At 38.8% G+C, this 18,746-nt stretch overlaps 1 pseudogene; it reads left to right on the top strand.

The window, feature by feature from the left end:
- LOC138442965 (DNA-directed RNA polymerase III subunit RPC4 pseudogene) overlaps window positions 1–18,433 on the top strand; it is a 42,533-nt pseudogene extending 24,100 nt beyond the window's left edge.
- The last annotated feature ends 313 nt before the right edge of the window (window positions 18,434–18,746 follow it).

Raw genomic sequence — 18,746 nt, 5'->3', positions numbered from 1 at the left:
GGGAGTAAGATAACTATATGAAATGGGAACTTTCAAACTGAGTCAGGCTTCATTGGCCTTTCACTTAATGCCTTGAAGATTTAACATACAATGGTTTCTACTAAAATGCTAACTACATGAAAAGGTGGAAGAGAATAATTAATCACACTGATGAAAATTCTACTTTTGACTTTATTTTACTTAAGAACTCGAATTCTTAAGATTCAATTAAATTGTCTCATATTTTGTTTAATGTTTAAATCATTCCATGTGCAATGAAAGTGATCATTTGACATAAGAAAGGAAGAATATTATTCCTCAGAACTGTTGTAACCACTTTCTCAGAAGAATAAAGAATCTGACTAGTAGTGAAGAGTCTGCCTTGGTCAAACCACGCTAGTTAGTAATCGCTTCACCCATCTAATACTATCTTAACTTCAAAACACTGAAGCAGATTGATTCTGGAAAAAAAGAAAAGTATGAATAAGTACGTACTCACCATTCATTTCACTCTTTGGGATTTGGAGAGTTGACTTATGGCAATTTTGAGCAATTGCCCAATTTAAGAGGAATTATTTCAGATAGTGTTCACTGTAATTTTAAAGTTCCTGTCTTTTCTAGAGGTTACTATATCATTGATAACTGAAATTTTTCTCAGAGCTCTTCCATTGCAAATAAACAATTTGAGCTTCACTTTATTATTTATAATTCAATGATGTCAGGAACAATGAAAGAGATATTCATCTACTTGGCAGATTTCATAGAAACATGCATTTATGAAATACTGATGCTATATCTGCACTGCATAATGGCAATATGTACTCAAGAATAACCTGTTTGGAAGACTATTGTATTATAATCTCAGTCCTCTGGGGAGTTATTTAATCAAAATAGCTCTGCTCAAGTGCACTACAAGAGGAGACATGAAAAAAATGTCAGAGGATCAAGGAGAGACAAAGGACTAGCAATTGTAATACTAAAAGTAATTTAGTGCCTTGAGAAATGGTATTTTTTTTTTCTTGAAGTGGAAAAAGCTCTGATAAGTCAGGAATGTCAGAGCTCCAACTGAGATCTCAGTGAATAGCAAAATAAATTCTCATACCCGTGAACAACTAAACACCTAAAGAAAACGTGTTAAGTGAAAATGGAAATGTAAGTCACACTGTGCTCCTTAATAATCAGTGTTAGTGAAATACTAATTGGTATCATATGATGATAAGCAACCATATTTGATCGTATTCCTCTATCTTCTTAACTCTTTTTTGCACAGCATAACTTCAAGTAGGCTTTCCAGTAACTCTATAAGCAATCCTCACGAGTTATAATAAGGAGTTAAAGAACATAATGTTTTTGCATAATAAATCGAGTATTAAGATATACACTCTTATCTTACTGTGGAAATCTATGGTAATTACTCTATTAATGAGTAGTATGTGTTTAACCAACATGCTTAATTATTTTAAACTTTCATTATTGAGGATAAAACAATATGGGAGGTACAGAACAGTACAGGGAGTTTAAGTGCTTCTATTTATTTGTTTTTCTGTATGAATTCATTGTCACCCTTCCAGTCTAAATACATCACGTCAAAATTTCCTCCAAACTATCTTCACAGAGCTTTCCTCCCATAATAAAATACCAGTAATTTTTCTTCCTCCTTAGTAGTCAGTATTTTAGCATCATATTGATATTACCATATTAATCTTTTTAAAAGTATTCTAGCTTATAGCACATGCTTGTGCATGACTACCTTTTTGAAAACTTGTCTTCTACTTCAAAGTAATTGAGATTAATGCTTTGTTGATCTTCTCTATCTCTGGCATTAACTGTTATTACTGAACAATATATTTCTACAAATATCTCCAGATACTGTTGGTGGTAGGTGAGTTTTAAAACATAAATGTTGAATACAAATTTGACCCTATATTTCTGGCAGGGTTTATTTGCTCAGTGTTTGATAAATAACTTGTTTCAATATATTCATGTGTGCTCCCATCATTGCTCTGATTTCAAGAGCATTATCCACCTTTCATACAGATTAGTGTGTAGCCAGTGTTTCAACCAAACATAATTCAAAGCTTACCTCTTTTTAGTGGGTCCTACAATCATGAATGGTCCTCTTTATGAAAAAAATCCACCCAGTATGATCTACTCCCTTTAGATATGTTTTTATATTTCACTGTTTGAAGAAAGACTCACTGTTTGATTCAAAAAGACTTTAAATGTCAGTGATAATGATTTAAATAATAGACAGCATTTTTTAGTATTTATTAATTTCTAGAACCTGTGCTAAGTTATGCATATGAAATATCTCACTTAATGCCATAATACTGAGAAATAAGGTTAACTCTATTAATTTTTGGCAGATAACATAGAACTTGGATCTAAATCATGTCTTAGAACACCATAATTGATGGCCTCTAGAAAGAAATCTGAGCTCAGTTCAACTGTTATTCTCTCTAGGAGGTCTTTCCTAACCACTGTATACAAATATGATCTCTGCCATTATCACAGCCTGCCTTCTTTGGCACAGGTAGCTAAAAACTATATTCTGGGAAGAGTGAAATGTGACTGAGCTTTCTATTTATCATTTTTGAGTGGGAGAATTTAAGAAACAGTGAGAAGTTGGCTTAATCCCTGAAAGGCAATGTGTCTGATGGTGAAGGCTCCATCAATTCCTAGAATGAGATTGGGATATTTAGCCAATGCAATAAATAAAACTTTATTATAAGCCACCACAGTGCTGGGGTTTCCTTTTTTTGAAATCAAAGGCTGATTTCACTGCGCACTGTTAGTTCATATATCCATTCATTCAAAAATCATATTTGTGTACCTACTATGATTAGAAACTGTTCCAAGTACTAAGAACATTATAGTAATGAAAACAAAAACACATGTCATTTTGAGGTTTGCTTTCAGGAAGAAAGATAAGGGAGAACAAGGGTAGCAAATAATACTGTTTTTCAAAATTATCTGTTAATGATGATAAGTGCTGTGGGGGAAAATATGAAATTGTCATAGGGAGGGATGCAGTTAGTGAAGGAATGAGTTGCTAATAGAATGACATTTGACCAAAGGGCTGAAAAAGACAAAAGAAAGCCTGGCATACAATTATGCTGAAAAAGAACTTTCCAGGAAAAAGGGACAAACTTCTGTCACTGAAGGACAGCAAGGAGGCTAACATAGGAGGAACTGATTGACTGAAGGGAAGTATAGTGAAAGCAAGAAGATAAAGGCATAGGAGGGCCTTCTGAGCTCTTCATTTTTCACCTGGTGTAACTTACTCACTGTGAACAGTGCATGGTTGTTGAATAAATGAAAGAACAATCTCTATAATGATAAGATTTGGATATTCTGATTCATTCCACCACAAACAAAAGGAAACAAAAGTCACAGTTGAACTGACCAGGTCCACATCAAATAAGTGTAGGTACTATTAACCAGCATAAGTAGGTATATCTTAATGACACTTCTCATTGGCACAAAATAATAATGAAAGAAAAAAAATTAAAATATATAGTTCAGTTCAGTTCAGTTCAGGTCAGTTCAGTCGCTCAGTCGTGTCCGACTCTTGCGACCCCATGAATTGTAGCACACCAGGCCTCCCTGTCCATCACCAACTCCCGGAGTTCACTCAGGCTCACATCCATCGAGTCAGTGATGCCATCCAGCCATCTCATCCTCTGTCGTCCCCTTCTCCTCCTGCCCCCAATCCCTCCCAGCATCAAAGTCGTTTCCAATGAGTCAACTCTTCGCATGAGGTGGCCAAAGTACTGCAGCTTCAGCTTTAGCATCATTCCTTCCAAAGAACACCCAAGACTGATCTCCTTTAGGATGGACTGGTTGGATCTCCTTGCAGTCCGAGGGACTCTCAAGAGTCTCCTCCAACACCACAGTTCAAAAGCATCAATTCTTCAGTGCTCAGCCTTCTTCACAGTCCAACTCTCTCATCCATACATGACCACAGGAAAAACCATAGCCTTGACTAGGCGGACCTTAGTTGGCAAAGTAATGTCTCTGCTTTTGAATATGCTATCTAGGTTGCTCATAACTTTTTTTCCAAGGAGTAAGCATCTTCTAATTTCATGGCTGCAGTCACCATCTGCAGTGATTTTGGAGCCCCCCCAAAATAAAGTTTGGCACTGTTTCCACTGTTTCTCCATCTATTTCCCATGAAGTGATGGGACCAGATGTCATGATCTTTGTTTTCTGAATGTTACGCTTTAAGCCAACTTTTTCTCTCTCCTCTTTTACTTTCATCAAGAGGCTTTTTAGTTCCTCTTCACTTTCTGCCATAAGGGTGGTGTCGTCTGCATATCTGAGGTGATTGATATTTCTCCCGGCAATCTTGATTCCAGCTTGTGTTTCTTCCAGCCCAGCGTTTCTCATGATGTACTCTGCATATAAGTTAAATAAGCAGGGTGACAATATACAGCCTTGACATACTCCTTTTCCTATTTGGAACCAGTCTGTTGTTCCATGTCCAGTTCCTGGCCATGTTACTTCCTGGCCTGCATACAGATTTCTCAAGAGGCAGGTAAGGTGGTCATACCAGATTCAAGCCTTGAGGGACTAGACTCTTTGCTCTGATGAGAGGAGTGACAAAGATGTTATTAGAAATATGAATGTGTAATTGTAGCATTCTCATTTTCTTCTACATATCTTGTAAACTCTTATTCATAATTTTATCTCTTTGAATCTCTATGCTGTAAACTCATAACTCCTTAAATTCATATTTATCCTACTAATCCTCTCTTCAGCTCTATCGAATCTGCTATAAACAAGTTCATTGAGATTTCCAACTTCTAACTGAAATATAACAAGTATACTAAAATGTGCACAAATCACAAGTATAAACAGCTTAATGAATTTTCACAAATTACCAATTGCAAGTAGAACCTTGTTCAAGAAAGAAAATATCACCAGCCTTGTCAAAATCTCCATTATGCCTTCACTTAGTCACTATATCCTCTCCAAGGATAAGCAATAGTTTGGCTTGTTTTGAATTTTATATATGAATGGAAGCATAAGTATGTATTATTTTGTGCCTGTCTGACTTACTTCTATAGTACATTTGCTGTTGTTCAGTGGCTCAGATGTGTCGTACTCTTTCTGACTTTATGGACTGCAGTGAGAATCATCTGTATAAAGATTCAGTTTACATTCTCTGGACAATACGCTATTATGCTAGAAAATATATCTAGAAGTTTAGATATTTCAAATACATTTTAAAAAATTTAAAACACACTAAATCCAAGTCTATACTTCAACCAGTAACACTGAAGAAGCTGAAGTTGAATGGTTCTATGAAGACCTACAAGAACTTTTAGAACTAACACCCAAAAAAGATATACATTTCATTATAGGGGACTAGAATGCAAAAGTATGAAGTCAAGAAATACCTGGAGTAACAGGAAAATTTGCCCTTGAAATACGGAATGAAGCAGGGCAAAATCTAATACAGTTTTGCCAAGAGAATGCACTGGTCATAGCAAACATCCTCTTCCAACAACACAAGAGAAGACTCTACACATGGACATCACCAGATGGTCAACACCGAAATCAGGTTGATTTTATTCTTTGCAGCCAAAGATGGAGAAGCTCTATACAGTCAGCAAAAACAAGACTAGGAGTTGACTGTGGCTCAGATCATGAACTCCTTATTACCAAATTCAGACTAAAATTGAAGAAAACAGGGAAAACCACTAGACTATATATGTATGACCTAAATCAAATCCCTTATGATTATACAGTGGAAGTGAGAAATAGATTTAAGGGCCTAGATCTCATAGATAGAGTGCCTAATGAATTATGGATGGAGGTTCATGACATTGCACAGGAGACAGGGATCAAGACCATCCCCATGGAAAAGAAATGAAAAAGAGCAAAACGGCTGTCTGGGGAGGCCTTTCAAATAGCTGTGAAAAGAAGAGAAGTGAAAAGCAAAGGAGAAAAGGAAAGATATACCCATTTGAATGCAGAGTTCCAAAGAATAGCAAGGAGAGCTAAGAAAGCCTTCCTCAGTGATCAATGCAAAGAAATAGAGGAAAACAATAGAATGGGAAAGAAGAGATCTCGTCAAGAAAATTGGAGACCAAGGGAACATTTCAAAGATGGGCTTGATAAAGGACAGAAATGACATGGACCTAATAGAAGCAGAAGATTTTAAAAGATGGCAAGAATACACAGAAGGACCGTACAAAAAAAGTCTTCATGACCAAGATAATCACGATGGTGTGGTCACTCACCTAGAGCCAGACATCCTAGAATGTGAAGTCAAGTATGGCCTTAGAAAACATCACTATGAACAAAGCAAACCTAGTGGAGGTAATGGAATTCCAGTTGAGCTATTTCAAATCCTAAAAGATGATGCTGTGAAAGTGCTACACTCAAAATGCTAGCAAATTTGGAAAATTCAGCAGTGACCACAGGACTGGAAAAGGTCAGTTTTCCTTCCAATCACAAAGAAAGGCAATGCCAAAGAATGCTCAAACTACCACACAATTGCACTCATCACATACGCTAGTAAAGTAATGCTCAAAACTCTCCAAGTCAGGATCAACAATACATGAAGCATGAACTTCCAGTTATGCAAGCTGGATTTAGAAAAGGCAGAAGAACCAGAGATCAAATTGACAAAATCCACTAGATAATCGAAAAAGCAAGAGAGTTCCAGAAAAACATCTCTTTCTGCTTTATTGACTATGCCAAAGCCTTTGACTGTGTCGGTCACAATAAATTTGGGAAATTCTGAAAGAGATGGGTGAAGGGTTAATAGGGTAGCAGAGATTTGCCTGCAAACGGGTCTCTCTGCTCAGGCTTAGTGTCCTTGCATACGAGGCGTTCTGCCAAAGAGTCTGGACACAGCCTTGAGTGTAATGGTCCCTTGCAAACAAGGGAGCATTCCCTTCTTGAGATAAGAAGGAGATGAGGGCTTTGTGCCAACTCTTCAGTAGACAAGATTTCACTCCCCTTTGCTGTACGATAACATGTATGCACCTGCACTGTACTGAAAAGGCTTATTCTTACAGTCTGGAATTCTGCCTAAAGAGGGCTTTATAATAATAAACGGCAATTAGTTTTCCCAGTTCTTGTCCCTCTGGCCAGAGTGTATGTCTCTTGTGTGCGTCTTGTATGTCTTGTATGTTCTGTGTCATTTCACTCGTAGTAACCAACAATGGGTATACCAGACCATCTGACCTGCCTCTTGAGAAACCTATATGCAGGTCAGGAAGCAACAGTTAGAACTGGACATGGAACAACAGACTGGTTCCAAATAGGAAAAGGAGTACATCAAGCCTCTATATTATCACCCTGCTTATTTAACTTATATGCAGAGTACATCATGAGAAAAGCTGGGATGGAGGAAGCGCAGGCTGGAATCAAGATTGCTGTGAGAAATATCAATAACCTCAGAGATGCAGATGACACCACTCTTATAGCAGAAAGTGAAAAGGAATTAAAAAGCCTCTTGATGAAAGTGAAGAGGAGAGTGAAAAAGTTGGCTTAAAGCTCAACATTCAGAAAACGAAGATCATGGCATCTGGTCCTATCACTTCATGGGAAATAGATGGGGAAACAGTGGAAACAGTGTCAAACTTCATTTTGGGGGGCTCCAAAATCACTGCAGATGGTGATTGCAGCCATGAAATTAGAAGATGCTTACTCCTTGGAAGAAAAGTTATGACCAACCTAGATAGCATATTGAAAAGCAGAGACATTACTTTGCCAACAAAGGTCCGTCTAGTCAAGGCTGTTTTTTCCAGTGGTCATGTATGGATGTGAGAATTGGACTGTGGAGAAAGCTGAGCGTCAAAAAATTGATGCTTTTGAACTGTGGTGTTGGAGAAGACTCTTGAGAGTCCCTTGGACTGCAAGGAGATCCAACCAGTCCATCCTAAAGGAGATCAGTCCTGGGTGTTCTTTGGAAGGAATGATGCTAAAGCTGAAACTCCAGTACTTTGGCCAACTCATGCAAAGTGTTGACTCACTGGAAAAGACTCTGATGTTGGGAGAGATTGGGGGCAGGAAGAGAAGGGAACGATAGAGGTTGAGATGGCTGGATGGCATCACGGACTCCATGGATGTGAGTTTGAGTGAACTCCGGGAGTTGGTGATGGACAGGGAGGCCTTGTGTGCTGCAATTCATGAAGTCGCAAAGAGTCGGAACAACTGAGCAACTGAACTGAAGTGAACTGAACTGAATAAATAATTTGTATCAAAAATGACAGAACCCATACTTTAAATTAGAAAATCTTTTTTCCTTAAATATACAAAAGTTTTAGCTTCTCAAAACTTATGAGATGAAGCTAAATTATTAGATAAAAATATAAATATGCTAATTTTTAGGAAAATAATAATAGCAGCCAATTATGTAGACCATGATGACTCAGACAGTAAAGAATCTGACTGCAACATGGGAGAGCTGGGTTCAGTCCCTGGGTCAGGAAGATCCCCTGGAGAAGAGAATGACTACCCACTCCAGTATTGTTGCCTAGAGAATTCCATGGAAAGATGAGCCTGGCAGGCTGCAGTCCATTGAGTAACAAAGAGTCGGACATGACTGAGAGACTAAAACTTCAAGTAGATAAGCATCAAACTTGACTATTCAGTTCAGTTCAGTTCAGTCACTCAGTCGTGTCTGACTCTTTGTGACCCCATGAATCATAGCATGCCAGGCTTCCTTGTCCATCACCAACTCCCAGAGTTCACTCAAACTCATGTCCATCAAGTCGATGATGCCATCCAGCCAGCTCATCCTCTGTCTTCTCCTTCTCCTCCTGCCCCCAATCCCTCACAGCATCAGGGTCTTTTCCAATGAGTCAACTCTTCGCATGAGGTGGCCAAAGTATTGGAGTTTCAATTTCAGCATCAGTCCTTTCAAAGAACACCCAGGACTGATCTCCTTTAGGATGGAGTAGTTGGATCTCCTTGCAGTCTAAGGGACTCTCAAGAGTCTTCTTCAACACCACAGTTCAAAAGCATCAATTCTTCAGCGCTCAGCTTTCTTCATAGTCCAACTTTCACATCCATACATGAGCACGGGAAAAACTATAGCCTTGACTAGACAGTCCTTTGTTATTACTAAACTATTACTAAAATATCCCCAAAAAACTATATAAAAATTTTTAAAATAATACAGAAATAAAAGCCATACATACCTAAAATTGTTAAAATTTTCAGAGACAAGTTTACTTTTTATCTTCAAAGATTAACACACACAGGAGGGATTCAGAAGATGGAGAGGGAATAGAATGGGAGACCACTTTCTCTCCCACAAATTCATCAAAAGAACATTTCAATGCTGAGTAAATTCTACAGAACAACTTCTGAATGCTTTCAGAGGACATCAGGCACCCAGAGAAGCACATCATTGTCTTCAAAAACAGGTAGGAAAAATATAAAAGATGAAAAAAGAGACAAAGAAGGTAGGGAGGGAGCTCCATGCTGGGAAGGGAGTCCCATCCCGGGAAGGGAGTCTTAAAAAGAGAGAAGTTTCCAAACACCAGGAAACACTCTCACTGCCGAGTCTGTGGCGAGCCTTGGAAGCACAGAGGGCAACATAACAGGGAAGAAAAATAAATAAATAATTAAAACCAACAGATTACAAGCCCAATGGTAACTCCCTCAGCGGAGAAGCAGTGCAGACGCCTGCATCCGCCACTAGCAAGTGGGGGCTGGGCAGGGAGGCGCGGGCTGCAGTGCTTTTTAAGAATTGGGCCAGAATGCCCCAAATATAACCCTTAATGTTAGAGCAAACTAACTTGGGCTAGCATACCAGACTGTGGGATAGCTGCCACACGAAAAGCTCTAACATAAGACACTGCTGGGACTGCTCACAGAACAAAGGATGGAACAGAAATAGCCCACTGCAGACCATCCCCCGCCGGTGACAGGCAGCCAGAGCTGTAAGGGCTGGAAGGGGGCAGTCACAGCCCTGGAGAGACTTTACCTATCAAACTGCAAGCAGGCTTCTTTGCTAACTAAGACTTCTTGGGGTTCTGGACAGTCACCATCTGCCTGACAAGGGGCACCAGCAGTACACCCAGAAAACTGAGCAGCAGGGAAAGGCGATAAGTCGCAGTGACCATGCTTGCCAAACACCTGAGCTACTCGGTCCTGGGAAGGGCACAAAACACAGGCCCAACTGAATCTGCACCTCTGAGGGTTACCTGAGAGCCGAGCCTGAGCGGCTTAGACCAGGGAAGTGCATGCAGCCTAGGACTAGCCTCAGACGGTTCCTGAAGGAGCAACATAGAGCCTGAGCAGTGTGCACCATGTGCAGGGGTACGCCCAGCATGGCTGAGACACTGCGAGCACACGCCAGTGTTATTTGTTTGCAGCATCCCTCCCTCCCCACAGTACAACTGAAAAAGTGAGTCTAAAAAAAAAAAGGTGTCCACCACCGCCTCCCTTGTGTGAGGGCGGAAATCAGACACTGAAGAGACCAACAAACAGAAGAAGCTAAACAGGGAACCTCCTTGGAAGTGACCCCACACTGCCCACAACACCAGAGAAAGTCCCAGAAATATCTTTACTATATTTACGACCATTCTCTTTTGTTGTTGTTGTTGTTGTTGTTGATGTTGTTGTTTGATTGTTTTTTCTTTTTTTATTTTTCTTCTCCTTTTTTAAACTTTTTTTTAAATTTTTAAGTTCTCTATTTCTCCTTTAATTTTAATTTTTATAACCTACTATTACTTTTCAAAAAAAAAAGACCCTATTTTTAAAGCAAATGACATATATATTTTGTGTGTGTGGTTGTTGTTGTATTTTAATAATTCTCATGACATTTTTTTTCTTATTCTTCTTCTTCTTTTCTTTAATATTGTATTTTTTAAAGTCCAAGCTCTACTCTAGATTTTTAATCTTTGCTTTTTGGTATTTGTTGTCAATTTTGTACTTTTCAAAACCCAATCTTCAGTACCCAAGTTTACCTGAGAGCGAGATTACTGGCTTGACCACTCTCTCCTTATTTGGACTCTCCTTTTTCTCCACCAGGTTGTCTCTGTCTCCTCCCTCCCCCTTCTCTTCTCAACTCAACTTTGTGAATCTCTGTGTGTTCCAGACGATGGAAACTGGTTACTGGCTGGATCTGTCTCTCTCCTTTTCATTTCCCTCTTTTATCCTCCTGGTCACTTCTGTCTACTTCCTCCCTCTCCTCTTCCCTGTATAACTCCGTGAACATCTCTGAGCGGTCCAGACTAAAGAGCATACATAAGGAAGTGATTACTGGCTAGCTTGTTCTCTACTCTTTTGATCCCACCTCGTCTCATTCCAGTCACCTCTAACTACCCCCTCCCTCTTCTCTTCTCCATGTAACTCAGTAAACCTCTCTGGGTGTCCTTCAATGTGAAGAAACTTTTCATCTTTAATCTAGTTGTTTTATCATTGGTGCTGTCCAAATCCTGAGAATATCAGAGAACTCCTGAATCCAGGGAACATTAATCAATAGGAGCTCATCAAACGCCTCCATACCTACACTAAAACCAAGCACCACCTAAGGGCCAACAAGTTCCAGAGCAAGACATACCACGCAAATTCTCCAGCAACACAGGAACACAGCCCTGAGCTTCAACATACAGGCAGTTCAAGTTACTCCAAAACCATAGACGTCTCATAACTCATTACTGGACAATTCATTGTACTCCAGAGAGAAGAAATCCAGCTCTACCCACCAGAACTCCGACACAAGCTTCCCTAACCAAGAAACCTTGACAACCACTGATACAACCCTACCCACAGTGAGGAAACTCCATAACAAAGAGAACTCCACAAATTCCCAGAATACAGAAAGGCCACCCAAAATGCAGCAATATAACCAAGATGAGGAGACAGAGGAATACCCAGCAGTAAAGAAACAGCAGAAAAGCCCAGCAAACCAAACAAAAGAGGAAGAGATAGGGAATCTACCTGAGAAAGAATTCCAAATAATGATAGTGAAAATGATCCACAATCTTGAACTCAAAATGGAATCACAGATAAATAGCCTGGAGACAAGGATTGAGAAGATGCAAGAAAAGTTTAACAAGGACCTAGAAGAAATAAAAAAGAATCAATATATAATGAATAATGCAATAAATGAGATCAGAAACACTCTAGAGGCAACAAATAGTAGAATATCAGAGACAGAGATAGGTTTAGTGAAGTAGAAGATAGAATGGTAGAAATAAATGAATCAGAGAGGAAAAGAGAGAAATGAATTAAAAGAAATAGGACAATCTCAGAGACCTCCAGGACAATATGAAACGCTCCAACATTCGAATTATAAGAGTCCCAGAAGAAGAAGACAAAAAGAAAGACCATGAGAAAATACTTGAGGAGATAATAGTTGAAAAATTCCATAAAATGGGGAAGGAAATAATCACCCAAGTCCAAGAAAACCAGAGAGTCCCAAACAGGATAAACCCAAGGCTATAAACCCCAAGACACATATTAATCAAATTAACAAAGATCAAATACAAAGAACAAATTTTAAAAGCAGCAAGGGAAAAACAACAAATAACACACAAGGGGATTCCCATAAGGATAACAGCTGATCTTTCAATAGAAACACTTCAGGCCAGGAGGGAAAGGCAAGACATACTTAAAGTGATAAAAGAAAATAACCTACAGCCCAGATTACTGTACCCAGCAAGGATCTCATTCAGATACGAAGGAGAAATCAAAAACTTTACAGACAAGCAAAAGCTGAGAGAATTCAGCACCACCAAACCAGCTCTCCAACAAATACTAAAGGATATTCTCTAGACAGGAAACAGAAAAAGGGCATATAAACCCAAACCCCAAACAATAATTAAATGGCAACGGGATCATATCAATAATTACCTTAAACATAAATGGGTTGAATGCCCCAACCAAAAGGCAAAGACTGGTTGAATGGATACAAAAACAAAACAGCTATATATGATGCCTACAAGAGACCCACCTCAAAACAACAGACACATACAGACTGAAAGTGAAGGGCTGGAAAAAGATATTCCAAGCAAATAGAGACCAAAAGAAAGCAGGAGTGGCAATACTCATATCCGATAAAAAAGACTTTAAAACAAAGGCTGTGAAAAGAGACAGATAAGGCCACTACATAATGGTTAAAGGATCAATCAAAGAAGAAGATATAACAATTATAAATATATATGCACCCAGCATAGGAGCACCACAATATGTAAGACAAATGCTAACAAGTATGAAAGGGGAAATTAACAATAACACAATAATAGCAGGGGACTTTAATACCCCACTCACATCTATGGACAGATCAACTAAACAGCAAATTAACAAAGAAACAAAAAACTTTAAATGATACAAAAGACCAGTAAGACCTAATTGATATCTAGAGGACATTTCACCCCAAAACAATGAATTTCACCTTTCTCTCAAGTGCTCACGGAACCTTCTCCAGGATAGATAACATCCTGGGCCACAAATCTAACCTTGATAAATTCAAAAAATTGAAGTCATTCCAAGCATCTTTTCTGACCATAATGCATTAAGATTAGATCTCAATTACAGGAGAAAAAAACTATTAAAAATTCCAATATATGGAGGCTGAACAACACAATTCTGAATAACCAACAAATCACAGAAGAAATCAAAAGAGAAACCAAAATATACATAGAAGTGAATGAAAATGAAATCACAACAACCCAAAACCTGTGGGACACTATAAAAGCAGTGCTAAGAGGAAAGTTCGTAGCAATACAGGCATACCTCAAGAAACAAGGAAAAAGTCAAATAAATAACCTAACTCTACACCTAAAGCAACTAGAAAAGGAAGAATTGGAGAACCTCAGAGTTAGTAGAAGGAAAGAAATCTTAAAAATTAGGGCAGAAATAAATGCAAAAGAAACAAAAGAGACCATAGCAAAAATCAACAAAGCCAAAAGCTGGTTCTTTGAAAAGATAAATACAATTGACAAACCATTAGCCAGACTCATCAAGAAACAAAGGGAGAAAAATCAAATCAATAAAATTAGAAATGAAAATGGAGAGATCACAACAGACAACACAGAAATACAAAGGATCATAAGAGACTACTATCAGCAATTAGATACCAATAAAATGGACAACATGGAAGAAATGGACAAATTCTTAGAAAAGTACAACTTTCCAAAACTGAACCAGGAAGAAATAGAAAATCTTAACAGACCCATCACAAGCATGGAAATTGAAACTGTAATCGGAAATCTTCCAGCAAACAAAAGCCCAGGTCCAGACGGCTTCACAGCTGAATTCTATGAAAAAATTAGAGAAGAGCTAACACCTATACTACTCAAACTCTTCAGGAAAATTGCAGAGGAAGGTAAACTTCCAAACTCATTCTATGAGGCCACCATCACCCTAATACCAAAACCTGACAAAGATGCCACAAAAAAAGAAAATTACAGGCCAATATCACTGATGAACATAGATGCAAAAATCTTCAACAAAATTCTAGCAATCAGAATCCAACAACACATTAAAAAGATCATACACCATGACCAAGTGGGCTTTATCCCAGGGATGCAAGGATTCTTCAATATCTGTAAATCAATCAATGTAATTCACCACATTAACAAATTGAAAAATAAAAGCCATATGATTATCTCAATAGATGCAGAGAAGGCCTTTGACAAAATTCCACATCCATTTATGATAAAAACTCTCCAGAAAGCAGGAATAGAAGGAACATACCTCAACATAATAAAAGCTATCTATGACAAACCCACAGCAAACATTATCCTCAATGGTGAAAAGTTGAGAGCATTTCCCCTAAAGTCAGGAACAAGACAAGGGTGCCTACTTTCACCACTACTATTCAACATAGTTCTGGAAGTTTTGGCCACAGCAATCAGAGCAGAAAAAGAAATAAAAGGAATCCAAATTGGAAAAGAAGAAGTAAAACTCTCACTGTTTGCAGATGACATGATCCTCTACATAGAAAACCCTGAAGACTCCACCAGAAAATGACTAGAGCTAATCAATGAATATAGTAAAGTTGCAGGATATAAAATCAACACACAGAAATCCCTTGCATTCCTATACACTAATAATGAGAAAGTAGAAACAGAAATTAAGGAAACAATTCCATTCACCATTGCAACGAAAATAATGAAATACATAGAAATATATCTACCTAAAGAAACTAAAGACCTATATATATAAAATTATAAAACACTGATGAAAGAAATCAAAGAGGACACTAATAGATGGAGAAATATACCATGCTCATGGATCGGAAGAATCAATATAGTGCAAATGAGTATACTACCCAAAGCAATCTACAGATTCAATGCAATCCCTATCAAGCTACCAACGGCATTTTTCACGGAGCTAGAACAAATAATTTCAAGATTTGTATGGAAATACAAAAAACCTCGAATAGCCAAAGCAATCTTGAGATAGAAGAATGGAACTGGAGCAATCAACCTGCCTGACTTCAGGCTCTACTGCAAAGCCACAGTCATCAAGACAGTATTGTACTGGCACAAAGACAGAGATATAGATCAATGGAACAAAATAGAAAACCCAGAGATAAATCCATACACCTATGGACACCTTATCTTCAAGAAAGGAGGCAAGAATATGCAATGGATTAAAGACAATCTCTTTAACAAGTGGTGCTGGGATAACTGGTCAACCACTTGTAAAAGAATGAAACTAGATCACTTTCTAACACCATACACAAAAATAAACTCAAAATGGATTAAAGATCTAAACGTAAGACCAGAAACTATAAAACTCCTAGAGGAGAACATAGGCAAAACACTCTCTTACATAAATCACAGCAGGATCATTTTTGACCCACCTCCCAGTATACTGGAAATAAAAGCAAAAATAAGCAAATGGGATCTAATTAATATTAAAAGCTTCTGCACAACAAAGGAAACTATAAGCAAGGTGAAAAGACAGCCTTCTGAATGGGAGAAAATAATAGCAAATGAGGCAACTGACAAACAACTGATCTCAAAAATATACAAGCAACTTATGCAGCTCAAGTCCAGAAAAATAAATGACCCAATCAAAAAATGGGCCAACGAACTAAACAGGCATTTCTCCAAAGAAGACATATGGGTGGCTAACAAACACATGGAAAAATGTTCAACATCACTCATTATCAGAGAAATGCAAATGAAAACCACAATGAGGTACCATTTCACAAAAGTCAGAATGGCAGCGATCCAAATGTCCACAAGCAATAAATGCTGGAGAGGGTGTGGAGGAAAGGGAACCCTCTTACACTGTTGGTGGGAATGCAAAGTAGTACAGCCACTATGGAGAACAGTGTGGAGATTCCTTTAAAAATTGCAAATAGAACTGCCTTATGACCCAGCAATCCCACTGCTGGGCATACACACCAAGGAAACCAGGCTTGAAAGAGACACGTCTACCCCGATTTTCATCACAGCACTGTTTATAATAGCCAGGACATGGAAACAACCTAGATGTCCATCAGCAGATGAATGGTTAAGAAAGCTGTGGTACATATACACAATGGAGTATTACTCAGCCATTAAAAAGAATACATTTGAATCAGTTCTAGCAAGGTGGATGAAACTGGAGCCTATTATACAGAGTGAAGTAAGCCAGAAAGGAAAACACCAATGCAGTATACTAACACATATATATGAAATTTAGAAAGATGGTAATGATAACCCTCTATGCAAGACAGCAAAAGAGACACAGATGTATAGAACGAACTTTTAGACTCTGTGGTAGAGGGAGAGGGTGGGATGATTTGGAAGAATGGCCTTGAAACATGTATACTATCAGGTAAGAAAAGAATTGCCAGTCTGTGTTCGATACAGGATACAGGATGCTTGGGGCTGGTGCACAGGGATGATCCAGAGAGATGATATGGGGTGGGAGGTGGGAGGGTGGTTCAGGATTGGGAATTCATGTACTCCTGTGGCTGATTCATGTCAATGTATGGCAAAACCAATACAGTATTGTAAAGCAAAATAAAGTAAAAATAAAAATTGAAAAAAGATTAACACACACACACACACACAAAAAAAAAATTAATGAAAATTTTTTCAATTTTTATGAAAACTTCCCAGATCCTATTTACTTACTTGTGACTATTCCTTTGATAACATATAACAAGGCATTGTAAGTTTAGAAGAGTTGGACCTTATTTCATGAACCTTTAAATATGGGCTGGCTTTGTGATTTGCTGTGGTCAATAGAGTATGAAAGAAATGCCAGTATTCCATTTCCAAACAAGACATCAAGAGTCCTTGAATGCCTGGGTTCTCACTTTTGTTTCTCTATCTGTACTCTGAGAACAAGTAAATGTGAGCCAACCTGCTGGACAATAAAAAAAAAAGAAAAATAAACCCTCATAATTTACAGTCCAGTCAGGACAAACAGAACCACCTAGTTGCGTGCTGCTAAATACAGATGTGCAAGTGGGTATCTCTGGGCCGTTAGACACTAGTGATCCCCTAGCCAACCCATACACATGTGAGCCTAAAAGAGCTTATTGTTTTAAGCATTTTGGCTTTGTGTGTTATTTTTTAATAAATATTTTTATTTCTATAATTCCTATTGTTGCTTAGTACTTATTAATATAATTAATAAAGTTAAGAGATTTTTACTTATAAATATAATCTTTGGAAATATATGCTGCTATAATGGATTCAATGCTATTACCTACTGCTATCATAAATTTGTTTGATGGTAGTTTAATTGTTAAGTTGTGTCTGACTCTGCAACCCAAGGGACTATAGCCTGGCAGGTTCCTCTGTCTTTGAAATTTTCTAGGCAAGAATACTGGAGTGGGTTGCTATTTTCTTCTCCAGGGAATCTTCCCACCAGGGATCAAAGCTGCATTGCAGGCAGATTCTTTACCAGCTGAGCCACCAGGGAAGCCCATGGCAGCTGGCCCACTTGAGCTGGCTTTTTTAAGGAAGAGGACTTGGAGGTGATGTGCCTCCTGGAAAAATGAAAGAGAAGCCATGAGATGAGAAGAAGGAGACCAAGATGAAGGCTCCCCTAGAGTAGCCAGGAAGATCTTTAGCCTCCCAAAGGATGGATCTTCCTCAGGGCTGCTCAGGAAGCTAAGCCTCATGCAGGAGGAAGAGTTGCTGTTCCTGCAGCTGCCAGACTGGCTCCTCAGCCAGCTGCCTCTTCAGGACATCAAGACGAAGGTTCCGAATAAGTATGGACAGACAGTGGTTATAAAGCAGGATGAAAAGCAGGAAGCCAGGTTGCCAGAGAATGCTTGTACCCTAGCTGACCTGACAGCGTCAGTGATAAGTCGCTCACCCACACATCAGGGCAGGGGCAGTACGTCCTGGGCAAAGTCACTCTGGATGTGATGATGGGAACAGTCTGCTCTTTACTGCAGGAACTGGTGGCCATGGGCTTTGGAGACAATAGAATGAGTGAGATGACAGTCTTGAGATATGCAAAGCGCAAACTCATCTGCTCTCCCAATTTTGAATCCCTGTTGGATCACAAACATCAATGAGCAGATGGAGAATGGGAGTGACTGTGCCTGTGACTGCTGCCTGCTCCAAACGTTATGTTCTCATATCTGTTCCACCCAGAAAGGGCCTGTTTAGCCCACCCACTCTAGCCATTGTCCCAGTTTGCTCCACCCCAAGTAGCTTCCTCCGACAGCAGCTGTGAACAAGGCATAACCTTCCCAAAGCATGCACCCTTACTGCTGGAGGGCTTTTCCCTGCTATTTTCAACAGGCTGCATCCTCCCAGGTGGAGAGGTATCTGTGGGAAAGAACAGGATCCTTCTGTCAGTAACATCTTGGTTCTCAGGTAGGAAAA

The sequence above is a fragment of the Ovis canadensis genome, chromosome 6 (assembly GCF_042477335.2).
Source record: "Ovis canadensis isolate MfBH-ARS-UI-01 breed Bighorn chromosome 6, ARS-UI_OviCan_v2, whole genome shotgun sequence".
Classification (NCBI taxonomy): Eukaryota; Metazoa; Chordata; class Mammalia; order Artiodactyla; family Bovidae; genus Ovis; species Ovis canadensis.
This window is presented reverse-complemented; position numbering and strand designations above follow the sequence as displayed.